The sequence below is a fragment of the Ursus americanus genome, chromosome 17, assembly GCF_024610735.1.
Source record: "Ursus americanus isolate L20-20 chromosome 17, mUrsAme1.1.p, whole genome shotgun sequence".
Taxonomy (NCBI): Eukaryota; Metazoa; Chordata; class Mammalia; order Carnivora; family Ursidae; genus Ursus; species Ursus americanus.
The window spans coordinates 19,165,772-19,180,760 of NC_142143.1; the positions used below are offsets into that span (position 1 = coordinate 19,165,772).

The following is a 14,989-nucleotide window of genomic DNA, read 5'->3' on the forward strand; positions in this document are numbered from 1 at the left end:
TGACACTTGGACTGCTTCCATAACTGGGCTATTATAAATAATGCTGTGATAAACATAGCAGTGCATATAGTTCTTTGAATTAGGGTTTTCATATTATTTGGGTGAGTACCCAGTAATGGAATTACTGGATAATATGGTAATCCTGTTTTTTATGTTTTGAGGAACCTCCATACTGTTTTCCACAGTGGCTGCACCAGTTCGTATTCCCACCAGCAGTGCAAGAGTGTTTTTTTTCTCCCACATCCTTGCAAACACTTGTTTCTTGTGTTTTTTATTTTAGCCATTCTGACGTGTGACATGATATCTCATTATGGTTTTGATTTGCATTTCCCTAATGATGAGTGATGTTGAGCATCTTTTCATGTGTCTGTTGGCCATCAGTATATCTTCTTTGGAGAAATGTCCATTCATGTCCTCTGCCCATTTTTTATTAGATTATTTGTTTTTTGATGTTGAGTTGTATAAGTTATTTATATATACTGGATACTAACCCTTTATCAGATGTGCCATTTGCAAATATCTTCTCCCTTCAGTAGGTCATCTTTTAGTTTTGTTGATTGTTTCCTTTGCTGTACAGAAGACTTTTATTTTCATACACTCACAGTAGTTTATTTTTGCTTTTGATTCCCTTAGGAGACATATCTAGAAAAATGTTGCTGCAACATTGTCAGAGAAATTACTGCCTGTGCTGTAAAAAAAATAATTTTTATGGTTTCAGGTTTCACATTTAGGTCTTTAGTCCATTTTGAGTTTATTTTTGTATATAGTATAAGAAAGTGGTCCAGTCACATTCTTTTGCATGTAGCTGTCCTATTTTCCCAACACTATTTGTTAAAAAGCCTTTTTCCCGTTACAAATACTTGCCTTCTTTGTCAAAAATTATTGGCCACATAATCAGGGGTTTATTTCTGGGCTCTCTCTTCCATTCTCTTAATCTCTGTGTCTGGTTTTATACCAGTACCATGCTGTTTTGATGACTACCGCTTTGTAGTATATCTTGAAACCTGGGACTGTGATGCCTCTAGTTTTGTTCTTCTTTTTCAAGGTTGCCTTGGCTATTCAGGGTCTTTTATGATTCCCTTACGAATTATAGGATTATTTGTTCCAATTCTGTAAAATATGCTGTTGGTATTTTTTAAAAATAATTTATTTGACAGAAAGAGAGAGAGCACAAGCAGGGGGAGAGCCAGTGGGAGAGGGAGAAGTAGGCTCCACACTGAGCAGGGAGCCTGATGTGGGGCTCGACCCCAGGACCCTGGGATCTTGACCTGAGCTGAAGGCAGATGCTCAACCGACTGAGCCACCTAGGCACTCTTGCTGTTGGTATTTTGATAGGGATTGCATTAAATCTTTACATTGCTTTAGGTAATATGGACATTTTAAAAGCATTTGTTCTCCCAATCCATGAGCATGGACTGTATTTCCTTTGGTTTGCGTCATCTTCAGTTTCTTTCATCAGTATTTTATATTTTTCAGAATACAGGTCTTTCACTTCCTTGGTTAAGTTTATTCCTACGTATTTTATTATTGTGGGTGCAATTGTAAATAAGACCATTTTCATAATTTCTCTTTCTGCTACTTCATTATTACTATGTAGAAATGAAACAGATTTCTGCATATTGACTTTGTATCCTGTGACCTTACTGAATTCATTTATCAGTCTAGTAGTTTTTTGGTGGAATTTTTAGGGTTTTCTATGTAGAGTATCATGTCATCTGCAAATAATGAAAGTTTTACTTCTTCCTTACGAATTTGGATGCCTTTTATTTCTTTTTGTTTTCTGGTTCCTGTGGCTAGGAATTCCAGTATTATGTTAAATTTAAGTGGTGAGTGTGGACATCTTTATCTTGTTCCTGGCATTAGGAGAAAACCTCTCAGTTTTCACCATTGAGTATGATGTTAGCTGTGAATTTGTCATATATGACCTTTATTATGTTGAGGTATGTCCCCTCTAAACCTACTTTATTGAGGGTTTTTGTCATGAATGGGTGTTAATACTTCGTCAAATGCTTTTTCTGCATCTATTGAAGTGATCAAGTGGGTTTTGTCCTTTTTCTTGTTGATATGATGTATCATGTTGATTGATTTGTGAATATTGACCCACTCTTGCATCCCAGGAATAAATCCCATGATCGTGGTGAATGATTTTTTAAATGTATTATTGATTCTGTTTGTTAATATTTTGTTGAGGATTTTTGCATTATGTTCATCAGAGATACTTGCCTGTAATTCTTTTTTGTAGTACTTTCCCTAGTTTTGATATTAGAGTAATGCCGACCTCATAGAATGAATTTGGAAGCTTTCCTTCCTCTTCTATTTTTTGGAATAGTTTGAGAAGAAAATGTACTAACTCTTCTTTAAATGTTTGGTAGAATTCACCCGTGAAGCCATCTGGTCTTGGACCTTTGTTTGTAGGGAGGTTTTGCTTACTGATTTAATGCATTGCTGGTAATCTGTTCATGATTTCTCTTTCTTCCTGATTGTTTTGGGAGATTACATGTTTCTTGGAATGTATCCATTTCTTCTAGGCTGTCTAATTGTTGGTGTATAATTTTTTATAATATTCTCTTATAACCCTTTGTATTTCTATGGTGTCAGTTATTTTTTCTCTTCTTTCATTTCTGATTTTGTTTGAATTCTCCCTCTCTCTCTCCCTCTCTCTCTCTCTCTTTAAATTTTTTTGGATGAATCTGGCTAAAGGTTTATCAATTTTGTTGATCTTTTCCAAGATCCAGCTCCTGGTTTCATTGATCTGTTCTGTTGGTTTGTTTGTTTGTTTTTTTCTCTTTTGTTTACTCCTACTCTAATCTTTATTATTTCCTCCCTTCAACTGGTTTTTAGTTTTGTTTGTTCTTTTTCTAGTTCCTTTAGGTGTAAGGTTATGTTGTTTATTTGATTTTTCTTTCTTACTAAAGTAGGCCTTATTCCTATAAACTTCCCTCTTAGAACAGTTTTGCTGCATCCCAAAGATTTTGGACTACCGTGTTTTCATTTTTATTTGTTTCCAGGTATTTTTAATTTCCTCCATGATTTCTTGGTTGACCCATATGTTGTTTAGTAGCATGTTATTTAACCTCCATATATTTGTGTTCTTTCCAGACTTTTTCTTGTGGTTAATTTCTAGTTTCATAGCATTGTGTTTGGAAAAGGTGCATGGTGTGACTTCAGTCTTTTTGAATTTGTTGAGACTTGTTTTGTGGCCTAAAATGTGATCTATTCTGGAGAATATTCATATACACTTGAATATATATTCTGCTGTCTTAGGATAGAATGTTCTGAATATTTCTGTTAAATCATTCTGGTCCAAGGTGTCATTGTAAACCATTGTTTTCTTGTTGATTTTCTGTTTGGATAATCTATCCATTGATGTAAGTGGGATGTTAAAGTCCCCTACTGTTATTGAATTATATCTTCTGTTAGATTGATCCCTTTATGATTATGTAGTGTCTTTCTTTGTCTCTTATTACAGTCTTTGTCTTAAAGTCTATTTTGTCTGATATAAGTATTGCTACCCTGGCATGTTTTTCATTTCCATTTGTATGATAAATGTTTTTCCCCTTCACTTTCAATCTGCATGTATGTTTGGTCTGAAATGAGTCTCTTGTAGGCAGCATATAGATGGGTGTTGCTTTTTTATCTATTCCACCACCCTGTGTCTTTTAATTGGAGCATTTAGTCCATTTACATTCAAAGTAATTATTAATAGGTATGTACTTATTGCCATTTTGTTACTTGTTTTATGGTTGTTTCTGTAGTTCTTTGTTCCTTTCTCGCTTTCTTCTCTCATGGTTTGCTGGCTTTCTTTGGTGATATACTTGGATTCCTTTCTCTTTACTTTTTGCATATCTATTTCCAGTTTTTGATTTGTGGTTTATATGTAACATATTATACATCAAGCAATCTATATTAAGTTGATGGTCGCTTAAGTGTGAACCCATTCTAAAAGCACTAATGTTTTACTCCTCTCTCCCACCCCTCACATTTTATGTATATGGTATCATATTTCACATCCTTTTATTTTGTGAATCCCTTGACTGATTTTTCTAGATATACAAATTTTATTGCTTTTGTGCTTCCTACTTTTCTTACTCCTGCTTATGGTCTTTCCTTTCCACTCAAAGAGTCTCCTTTAACATTTCTTATGTGGCTGGTTTAGCAGTAATGAATTCCCTTAAAATTTTGCTTGTGTGGGAAGCTCTTTAATCTCTCCTATTCTGATTGATAGCCTTGCTGGATAGAGTATTCTGGGTTGCAGGTTTTTTTCTTTCAGCACTTTAAATAGATCATGCCACTTGCTTCTGGCCTTTAAGTTTCTGCTGAAAAATCAGCTGATAGCCTTATGGGTTCCCCTTGTGTGTAACTGTAGTCTTTTCTCTTGTTCTTTTTAAAATTCTCTCTTTATCATTACTTTTTGCCCTTTTAAATACAAACTTGGTGTTGATTTTCTTGGGAGCTCTCTGTGCTTCTTGGATTTGGATTTCTGTTTCCTTCCTCAGATTCAGGACGTTTTCAGCTACTATTTTTTCAAATAAATTTTCTCCCCTCTTTTCTCTCTCTTCTCCATCTTGGATCCCTGTAATGTAATTGTTATTATGCTTGATGGTGTCACTGAGATCCCTTAATCATTTTCATTTTTCTATACATTTTTCTCTCTCCTGTTCAGCTTGATTGCTTTCCATTACTGTGTCCTCCAGGTCACTGATCCATTCTTCTGCTTCCTATAGTCTACTATTTATTCCCTCTAGTGTATTTTTAAGTTGTTATCAGGTTCTTCATCTCTGATTGGTTCTTTTTCATGTTTTCTCTCTTTGCTGAGCGTCTTACTGACTTCCTCCACTTTTTTCTCCAGTTCAGTGAGTATCTTTATTACTATTACTTTAAATTCTCTATCAGGCATGTACTTATCTCCATTTCATTTACTTTTGCTGTGATTTTATCCTGTTCTTTCATTTGGGACATATTCTTCTGTCGCCTCATTTTGTCTAACTCTCTATGTCTGTTTCTATGTATTAGAAAAGTTGGCTGTGTCTCCTGCTCTTGAAAGTAGTGCCCTTATGAAGAAGAGGCCCTGTAGTGCCCTGCAGTGCAATGTCCCATATTCACCAGAACGTGGTGCTTCAGGAGTTTCTTCTATGTGTGTTATGTGCACCCTACTGTTGTGGCTGAGCCACGTTTGTCTTCAACCCAGTCATCTACAATGACTCTCTTTGACTGTTATGGGCGGAGTTTGGTACCTGTGTTATTAGTATGCCAGTCTGGGGCCACCTTGAGCTTGAGTTGAGTCAAACCAGGCATTTATCAGAGCTGTGATAGCACAGAACTACAGGACCCTGTCCCTGTGTTCTCCCCTGAGAAGCTTTCATTGATGGGTGGGGCCTGCAGTCACACCAGATGCCTGCCCCCATTCCTGTAGCTGCAGTCAGACTTGTGTGTGTGATTATCTTCTCCTCTCCATGGGGCAGGAAACACTTTGGAGTGGTGCTGCCCCTGTTAGCACTGCTTGCACACTGCCACACTTGTGGCACCACTTTGGATGGGCATGTTGGTGGTAGTGGGTCCACAGGAGAATGTAGGAGCAGGGCTAACATCAAGACATATTTTACCAAATGTAATGGACAATAATAAAATACCCTTTCTAGATAAAAAAAAAAAGACCAAATTACTTCTAAATGAAATAACATTAGAATGTCAACAAATTTTTGATAGTAATAGTTTATCCTGAAAGACAATGAGATAACATATTTAAGATACCCAAAGAAAGAAAATGTGAGCTAAATATTTTATACAGCCAAACTGAACTTCAAATATAGACATACAGTCATACTGTTAATCCTAGAACTCAACAAAACAAGCAGCAACCCATTAAAAAGTGGGCATAAGACTTGAATAGGTATTTCTCCAGAGAAGATACACAAATGGCCAATAAGCACATGAAAAGATGCCCAACATCACTAATCTTTAGGGAAATACAAAACAAAACCACAATGAGATATGATTCACACCCATTAGGATGGCTATTATAAAACATAATAGAACAAGAGAAAATAACAAGTGTAGTGAGGATGTGGGGAAATTAGAGCTCTTGTACATTCCTGGTGGGAATGTAAAATTGTGCAGCTGCTGTGGGAAAAAAAATAAACAGAATTACCATGTGATCCAGCAGTTCCACTTCTGGGTATATACCCAAATGAAGTGAAAGCAGAGACTCAACAGCATTATTCACAATAGTCCAAAGGTAGAATCAACTCAAATGCCCACCCACAGATGAACAGATAAACAAAATGTAGCATATGCATACAATAGAATATTATTCAGCCTTTAAAAGGAAGCAAATTGGGATACATGCTACAATATGGATGAGCGCTGAAGATATTATGATAAATTAAGTAAGCCAGATACAAAAGGACAAATATGATATGGTTCCACTTGTATAAAGTAACTAGAGTAGTTAAATTTAAAGAGCAGAAAATAGAATGGTAGTTACCACTGGCTATGGGAGGTAGTGGGGAAGAATGAGGAGTTATTATTTAATATGCAGAATTTTAATTGAGGAAGAAGAAAAAGTTCTAGAGATGGATAATGGTGATGCTTGCACAACAATGTGAATGTACCTAATGCCACTAAACTGTACACTTTAAAAATTATTAAATGTTAAATTTTGTTATGTATATTTCACCACAATAAAAAAAAAACTGTCAAAATCATGCAAGAACATATGAACCTAACTAGAATATATTGTTCTTTGAGACCTTTGTGAGGAATCCACTACCCATTGTAGGGTGCCAGATGAGTAAATAAGGTTGCAGTAGAGTGTAACAACCAATACCATGTTGTAGATATTGTTCTAAATGCTCAGGACAAAGATTTATTTGTTTGTATAACAAATAACTACTGAGTTGTTACTATGTGCCAGGTATTCTAGGTGTAAAGGATATTACAGTGAATAAAACAGATAAAGGTACCCACCTTCAGTAGCTTGCATTCATGTTGGGGGAGAAGGACAAAGAAGTAAGATGTATTATGTACCAGATGATAAGTGCTTAATGAAAAATTAAGCAGGTTAGGAAGATAGAGAGGGCAGGGAGGGATTCACAATCTAGTAATGGGAAAGACATAAACAGATATTTTTTAAAAATCCAAATGAAGGGGTGCCTGGGTAGCTCAGTCAGTTAAGCATCTGCCTTCTGCTCAGGTCATGATCCCAGGGTCCTAGGATCAAGCCCCAGTCGGGCTCCTTGCTCAACGGGGAGTCTGCTTCTCCCTCTCCTTCTGCCCCCACCCTGCTCATGCTCTCTCTCTCTCTGTCTCTCTCAAATAAATAAAAAAAAATCTTTTTTTAAAAATCCAAATGAATACTCCACAAAGAATATATGTAGAATATTTTATGGATATACTGAGGAAGGGCATCTAATCTCAGCTTGGAGAAGGAGAATGTCAGAGAAGCTGTAGAGATGTAGCAGTGTCTGAACTGAATTTTAGAGAAGGCCATGAAGAGACATTAGTAGAAGTTGGCAAGAACCAGCAGAAGGAGCAACATGTGCAAATACCAGGATGTATGAGACACTATGGGGCATCCAGAGAACTGATTAATTCAGTATGAGGTGAGAGATGACGCTGGCAGGTTGAGGCATTGTGACCCATGATGTAGAGCTTGACTTTTACCTGGAAGTCTATGGAGAACTATCAAAAGATATTAAACATGGAAGTGACATAATTGGATTCTCCTTCAGAAAGATCACTTTTTGCTGTATGGATCTGATTGAAAGAAACCAAGACCAGAAGCAGGGAGGTATGACTATTGGATCCAAAAGAGAAGTAACATTGAATTAAGGCACTGGCTATGGGGATAGAGAGAAAACCCTTTGAGAAATGCCTAGAAACAAATCGATAAGATTTGACAACCAATATGGTGTGAGGTTCGAAGGAGAGGGAAATCAAAGATGATGCCAAGGTTTAAGTCTATGAATGATGACTAGTTGCCATTTACTAAATTAAGGAATGCAGAGAACAGGCTTAGGGTAAATAATAATTCCATTTAGACTGTTTACTCTGGAGCAGTTGTGGGCATCCAAATGAAGCTATTCAGTTGGTAGAGAAAGTCTGGAACTTTGGAGAAAAATCTTGGCTGAAAATATAGATTTAGCAGTATCAACCTATAGTAGGTAAATGAAATCATGGACATGGAAGAGATCATGAAGGAAACAAGATATAGATTGGGAAGAAGGCCAAGGAAGGAACCACAGAAAGAACATGGGACAGGTAGAGAAAGAGCAGCCTAGTAAAAAGTCTACAAACACATGGTCAGAATTAGAGGAGGACCCAGAAAAGATGGTGTCACAGAAGCCAATATCAAAGAATGGTTCAAGTGGGAGGGAGCAGCCATCATCAACAAATGCCAGGTAGCACTTACTGTACCTTGTTACTTAACTGTTTGACTTTCCTGCCAGACTTGAACTCTGAGAGGGCATTTGTACTTCTTACCATCATATTCCCAGCTCTGGGTACGCAACAGATACTTAAGTATTTTGTTGAATAAATTAAGATTAAAACTAAAACAATCCAGTGGATTTTGTAGCCAATAGGTAACTGTAGGCCTTGACAAGAACAATTTCAGGGATGATGATGGTGAAGTCATATAGCAGTGGGTTCAGGTATAAATGGGATGTGAGAAAAATAGAATAATCTTTTCAGAGACTTGGTTGTTAAGAGGAAAAGATAAAAGAACATCTAGGAATCAAGTAGGGTAGAAAGGTCATGGAAGGGTTTTAGTTGTTAAACTTTTTGTTTTTTTAAAGATGGTAAATGCCTGAATAGGGAAAGAGGAGAATTGATAGAGAAAGGATACTCTGATAAGGGAAGAGACAGAATCCAGAGGTTGTTTGGAGGAAAGACATAAATATGTAAATAATTGAATTAAACTAAAAAGCCAAGAACAGAAACAGCTATGCAAAAACTCCCTTCAGTCATTTCATGATTAATTGTTAAACAGCTGGTGGTCACAAAGGGATCAGTGTTCAGGAAAGGATGAAATTACTTGGATGAGACTGGGAATGTTTTTTGGAGACTGTGAGATCTGAGCTTAAAGTGTATGTTAGGTGGAAAAGATAGAGAAGCATGGGGAGGGCATTCTATGAAGGGACTACAGAGGCAGTGCTTTGTAATAATTTAAAAAGAGCCCCTGGATCTTTTTCAAGCCATGCTTGAAATTTATCAAGTGTATTTGTTTAAATTTTTTTTTTTTTTTCTGTCTCCGCTTGCCTCTCTCACTTTCTGGAACTCCACTTACACATATGTTAGGCTGCTGGATGTTGTCCCATAGCTCACTGATGGTCTGTTCATTTTTTCCAGTCTTCGTGTTTCGTTTTGGTTAGTTTCCATTGGAGTCTTCAAATTCACTGATCTTTTCTTTTTGCCGTGTCTAATCTGCCATTAATTCTAGCCCCATCTAGTTCACTTTTCAACTGTAGAAATTTGGCGTGGGTCTTCTTAGATATCTTCCATTTCTCTCCTTGTCATGCTCATGCTTTCTTCTAACTCCTTGAACATATGGAATGTATTTATAATAGCTGTTTTAATGCTTTTATCTACTAATTCCATCATCTATGTCATTACTGAGTTTCTTTGTATTGATTTTTTCCTCCTTTTAGATCTTATGTTCCTGCTTCTTTGCATGCCTGGTAATTTTTAATGTAATGTCAGACATTGTAAGTTTAACATTTTGGGGATACTGAATATGTTTGTAATTCTTTAAATATTTTTGGGCTTTGCAATAGGATGCAGTTAACTTACTCAGAAACACTGTGGTGTTTTCAAGGCTTGCTCTTGAGCTCTGGTGGGTACAGAATAGCTTCTAAGCCTAGATAGGGCTAATTTGACCCTTCCATTGAGGCAAAATCCTTCTGAAGACTCTACTCAGTTCCTTAAGTGTTAGGAAGTCTTTCTACTCTGGCTAGTGGGAACTTAAACTGTTCCCAGCCTTGTGTGTGCCCCAAAGTTTGCTCCGCTGGCTCCTTTCCAGTGATTTCTTCTCAAGTAGTTTCTTCAAATTCATGTAGCAAATGTTATTCAGCTAAAGATTCAAGGGGGCATTTGCAGATATCTGGAGCTCTCCCTCATTGCAGCTTTCTTCTCTGTAGTATCCTCTGTCCCATGAAGTCTAGCTGCTTTGGCAACTCTGTACTCTGAACTCTGTCTCCTCAACTCAAGGAAATCAGCAAACTCTGCTGAGTCCAAACTTCTCTGTGCGGTGGCCTGGAACCTCACCAGGCAGGAAACACCAGCTGAGGCATTCATCAGGCTTATCTTAGTCCCCCACTTCCCCTCCGCCCTGCCTTTTTCAGAGATCTCTGTCCTGTACTTTTTGTTTTCCAATGCCTGAAAACAAGTTTCATAGATTTTGACCAGGTTTTTTTGGTTGTTTAAGGGGGAAGGATAAATGTGGTCTTCAATATTCCATCATGAGTATAGGTGGAAATTCATTGCTTCACCTTTAGATCCTTAAATCTAATTAGAACATGAGCTCCTTAAAATTCAGCAAGAACAGAGCCTGGCACATAGTACACACTTAATAAATATATATTTTTAAATATGTGAAGCCCTGTTTCCTCCCAACATTGTCCTCAATGAAATTCTTTCCAAAATTTAAATTTTAACCACTTCTCTAAAATACCAAGAACATTATTAACTCTCTCCTCTGAAATATTGACTATATCCATCTTGCTGTGGTTAACATATGTCTGTATTTTTCCTAAAATGTTGAGGGAAAGGAAAAAAAAAAGACCCTAGGAGAGGACCTACAGGACTGTAGTTGCCTCTGGTTGACTTAATCTACTGACAATCTCTTGAGCAGAATCTCTCATCAGTTGTGTAACCATCAGCTAGTGATCCAACCCTGTGGCCTAAATTTTCCCTAGAGAACGTGCTTCATATGCCTCCTCTGCCAAAATAATTTAGCCTAGCCCTGGTCTAGCTCTATATTTTATGACCTGAAGAATAGAAAATGCTCAGAAATGGCTAGTATTGGTGTTGAGTCTGTCCATTTCAAGATACCAGGCTAAGTGCTAAAAATGTCTGGAATAAAATCATCTCCTAAGTCAGATTCTCTTTTAGAAGAATAAAGTAAATTCAGTTCAAAGCTAATAACTGTATTAACACATAGTAGGCACTTGGGCTTCCTTCATTATCCCTATACCTGGGCTTCTTTCATTCCTATTAGCACTTTTGACCTTTTGAAAAGTAGAATCATGTGACAAGAGTGGAACTACATATATTATTCCAACACTAAGAGGAAAAAAAAACTTTTTTCCCATTTTTTTTTTTTACAAATCACATGTGGAATTAAATGGAAACATCTTTTTAAATGAAAATAATTTTTCTCCCCAGATTAAAATTCAGTGTAGTGTAGAGTAAGAACACCCACTGACAAGCCACAGTATAAGTGACTTCTTATTGCTGCTTTTAATGGGAGCATTTCCCAACTTGCTGCCCTTGTTCTATACCCATTTTTCACTTTGGAATAATGAATCTGGATCCTTAAGTACCAGAAGAAGTTGGTACCACTTTGCTGACAGTCCCTAGACTCCTAGAGTTTATCATTAGCAAGATAGATTAGGCCTGGAAGAATGATACGTTTGTGAAGGGTTTTGGATATTTCTTTTCAGGTTTTGATGAGAAAGAACAATGTGTCTGCTTATTTAGGCTCACTGATGAGTCAAAGTTAAATCGCAAAATCCATTTGAAAATTTTCTTCTGAGATATTCAGGTCACAATGTATTTCTCATATACATTGGTCTCATACCTTCCTTTAGACAGTTGAAACTGAATGGGAAAGAAAGGGATTTCTTAGAGCTTCTTTAAGTAAAAGAATATAATTATTTTAAACTTCATGGAATACACTGGTCCAAATAAGCCAATAAAGCAATGATAGTAGTAGCAAAGCATAACTCTGTAAAGTTAATTTATTAATCAGAAATTTAGTTTCATTTTATGAAGGGCTGGAACATTTTGACCACAGAACTTCTGAGGTGCAGAAGGGGATGTAACATGGGGATGGAAGGGCTGAGTTTAATTTCATTTCCCTCATTTTATTTTCTGATAATTTGAAGTAGTTTTTCAATGTTGGCTGTAATTATCAGGCCAAGAGATTTTAGTTGACATAAGGTTGCAACACTTAGTACACAAGAAAACCGGGACAAATCAAAGTCAAAATAAGTTTCTCCTCCTGGAGCTATTAGGCAAGCAGGAACAGTTTGTTCACTAATTGCACAGATGAAGTCATTTTTGTTGTGTTAAAGGCTTGACGTGAGAATCTTTCAGTTCCATCTTGGTCTGCTATATAACGCTGGTGACAGGTATTTAAGAACTGCCTGTTCTGTCCAAAAAGTTGTATCTGTCTACCAAGTACTATCAGACTGTCTATATACGTAGTTAAACTGCTCCCAACTTCTTTGAAGCAGAGCAGACCCTCTTTGTGGCAGACACACCTCAGGTTGTAATTCTTTCTTTTGGATTTCATAGTCAGCATTTAACTTTTGAATTTTTTTTTCCTCACATTCCAAAAACAGTGAATAAGGTTTTGCTTTCTTTAAAAGGACCACTTTTATTTTAAAGAAAACTTCCTGAATGCAAAGAGCCTTGCAAAACATACTTTCCATGATGTCTCAGATGCTCAGTTAGGTTTGTTTTCCTTGTATAATCAGTTCTATTTGGTGGAGAATCCTTGAGACTATTTCACATTCTGTTAAATGTTAATATACACCAAATTTGTAGAATCGGGGGGGGGCTGTTGGTATGAAGAAGAAGGATCTGCAAAATTAAAGCAAATTAAGCTAACGGTCAGTATTATGATAAAACATTACAATTTCCACTAACCCACAAGAAAAAAAATGAGGCGGGAGCTGGCGGCGGTGGGGGATGTGGGGTGGTGGCAGTAGGCACTGGAAGCCTGGAAGTTGAATCCAAGAATACCTTTTCTGAAGTTGCTTGCTGTTCACCAATATGAAAGCAAAGTGATCAAATATTCTGGTTTTGGGGAATTTGCAGTTGTTATTTGATGTTCTAATAGAGATATTGGCTCCAAGTTCTTTGTGGGAGAGGAGTATTTTGCAATAATCTCTTCTTTAGAAAGGTTAAGTCTATTTAAACACATCAGAGTACAACTTGCCCTGATAGGAAAGTTATTAATATGAGGCCTTTTCCCTCTTCCCTTCTTTCTGCCTTTTAATGGCCCCAAATAAAAAATTATTTCAAATTTTTTGTCTAAATAATTTTTATAGTTTGCAAATTGTACAGAAAACCCTAGCCATTAAAACAAGCCAGCAGTTGCACTATCTTCATGGAAAAACTGAAAGGCAGATAAACAATTCTGGACTATAGATGAGGATGCATTAACCTGTATATTACATTTTGAATTTCTTCCTAGTGTACATGTTGACAACTTCCCTACAAGGGAAAAGGTCAGAAAAATCAGAGGAGAGGAACTATTTTATTTTTGTAATAATAAATAACATGGAACTTTCTATAGTAGTTCTGTCCAATAAGCTACATAAATTACTTTAAATTTTCTAGTAGCCACAATTTAAGAAATGAATTTATTTTAATAATACATTTCATTTAATGCAATAAATCTAAATAAAATATTATCATTCAGCATATAACCAATACAAAAATTATTAATGAGATATTTTACATTATTTTTCTCATACTAAGTCTTGAAATCTGGCATGTATTTTATACCCACAGCAAATCTGAATTTGGACTATTTACTTTTTCTTTTTTTTTTAAGTTGGCTAAGTGTCCAACTCTTGATTTCAGCTCAGGTCATGATCTCAGGGTCATGGAATTGGGCCCTGCATCAGGGTCTGCTCTTAGCGGGGAATGTACTTGAGATTCTCTCTTTCTCTCTCTCCCTTTGCCCCTACCCCCTGCACTTTCTCTCTCTAAAATAAATAAATCTTAAAAAAAAATAAAAAAGAATGGGGCATTTAACCAACTGAGCCACCCAAGCATCCCAGACCATTCACAGTTCAAATGGTCAATAGCCACACATGGCTAGTTGCCTACCATGTTGGACACAGCAGCCCTATAGAGTAGTAAATATTCTCTGTATTTAAAAAAGAAATGGTCTCTACAATGGAGAGCTCTTGCAGTTTTTTTCCTTGGACTTGTTAGAAACTGCATTGGCCCTCTAAAGACTTGACATGTTCCTGTCCAGAATGATTATGCCTTAGGGTACACTGCATCCTACGGAAGCAGGTCCACCAGATTCTGGTTCTTTGTCTTCTGTATTAACGCTGTGTGCCAAACCAAAATGAGTCTTGGCCTCTGGCTGTAGTATTAATCTTTTCGAGCCCTAGACACTTCAGAGCCTCTGACCCGGCAATCTGCTAAAGCTGATTTGAATCTAAGAGAAGACTCATCCAGTTATGATAGACTAAAGGCTATTGCCTACTTGAACTGCTTATCAACTAGCACATATCAGTGCCTGTTACAGGCGAGTACTGGCTTAGTTCATAAGCTCATTTGCTCAGGTCCTCATCTGCTTTCAGCATCACTTCACTAGCATCCTCATCTCTGCCTCTCTGCCCCAATTATCAAGTCATCCTCCACAGATCCACCAGAGAGTTTGCTTAAACATATCTGGTTGTCTTGCTTCCCTAATGGACCTCTGAGATGGCTCCAACTGCTAATAGATTACAAACTCTTTGGTGTTGCCTATCACGCCCATCCCACCTGGCCCCAATCCCTCTCTCAAACTACATCTTCATCTAGTTCCTTAATTGTATGGCCTCTCCCCCATACTCTCTCCACATGTGCTCCAGCCAAATGGCTTCTTGCCATCCCTTGACCATGCCTTATCATTCTTTCATGCCGTGTTTGTATATCGTTTCCTTTGCCTGGAATGCACTTTTCCCTCTTGCTTAGATGTCAAATTGTAGTCATCCATTCTAGAAAACCCAAGTTAATGTCCTAGCTTTCCTACTTAGGGGAA

At 37.0% G+C, this 14,989-nt stretch overlaps 1 long non-coding RNA gene across 1 annotated transcript in view; it reads left to right on the forward strand.

Moving 5' to 3' along the window:
* LOC123780950 (uncharacterized) overlaps positions 1 to 14,989 on the forward strand; it is a 41,610-nt gene continuing 26,621 nt past the window's right edge. The window contains exon 1 of the long non-coding RNA XR_006776550.2: positions 1 to 14,989. This exon is cut by the window's right edge and continues 13,318 nt beyond it. This is a non-coding gene — a long non-coding RNA (uncharacterized LOC123780950).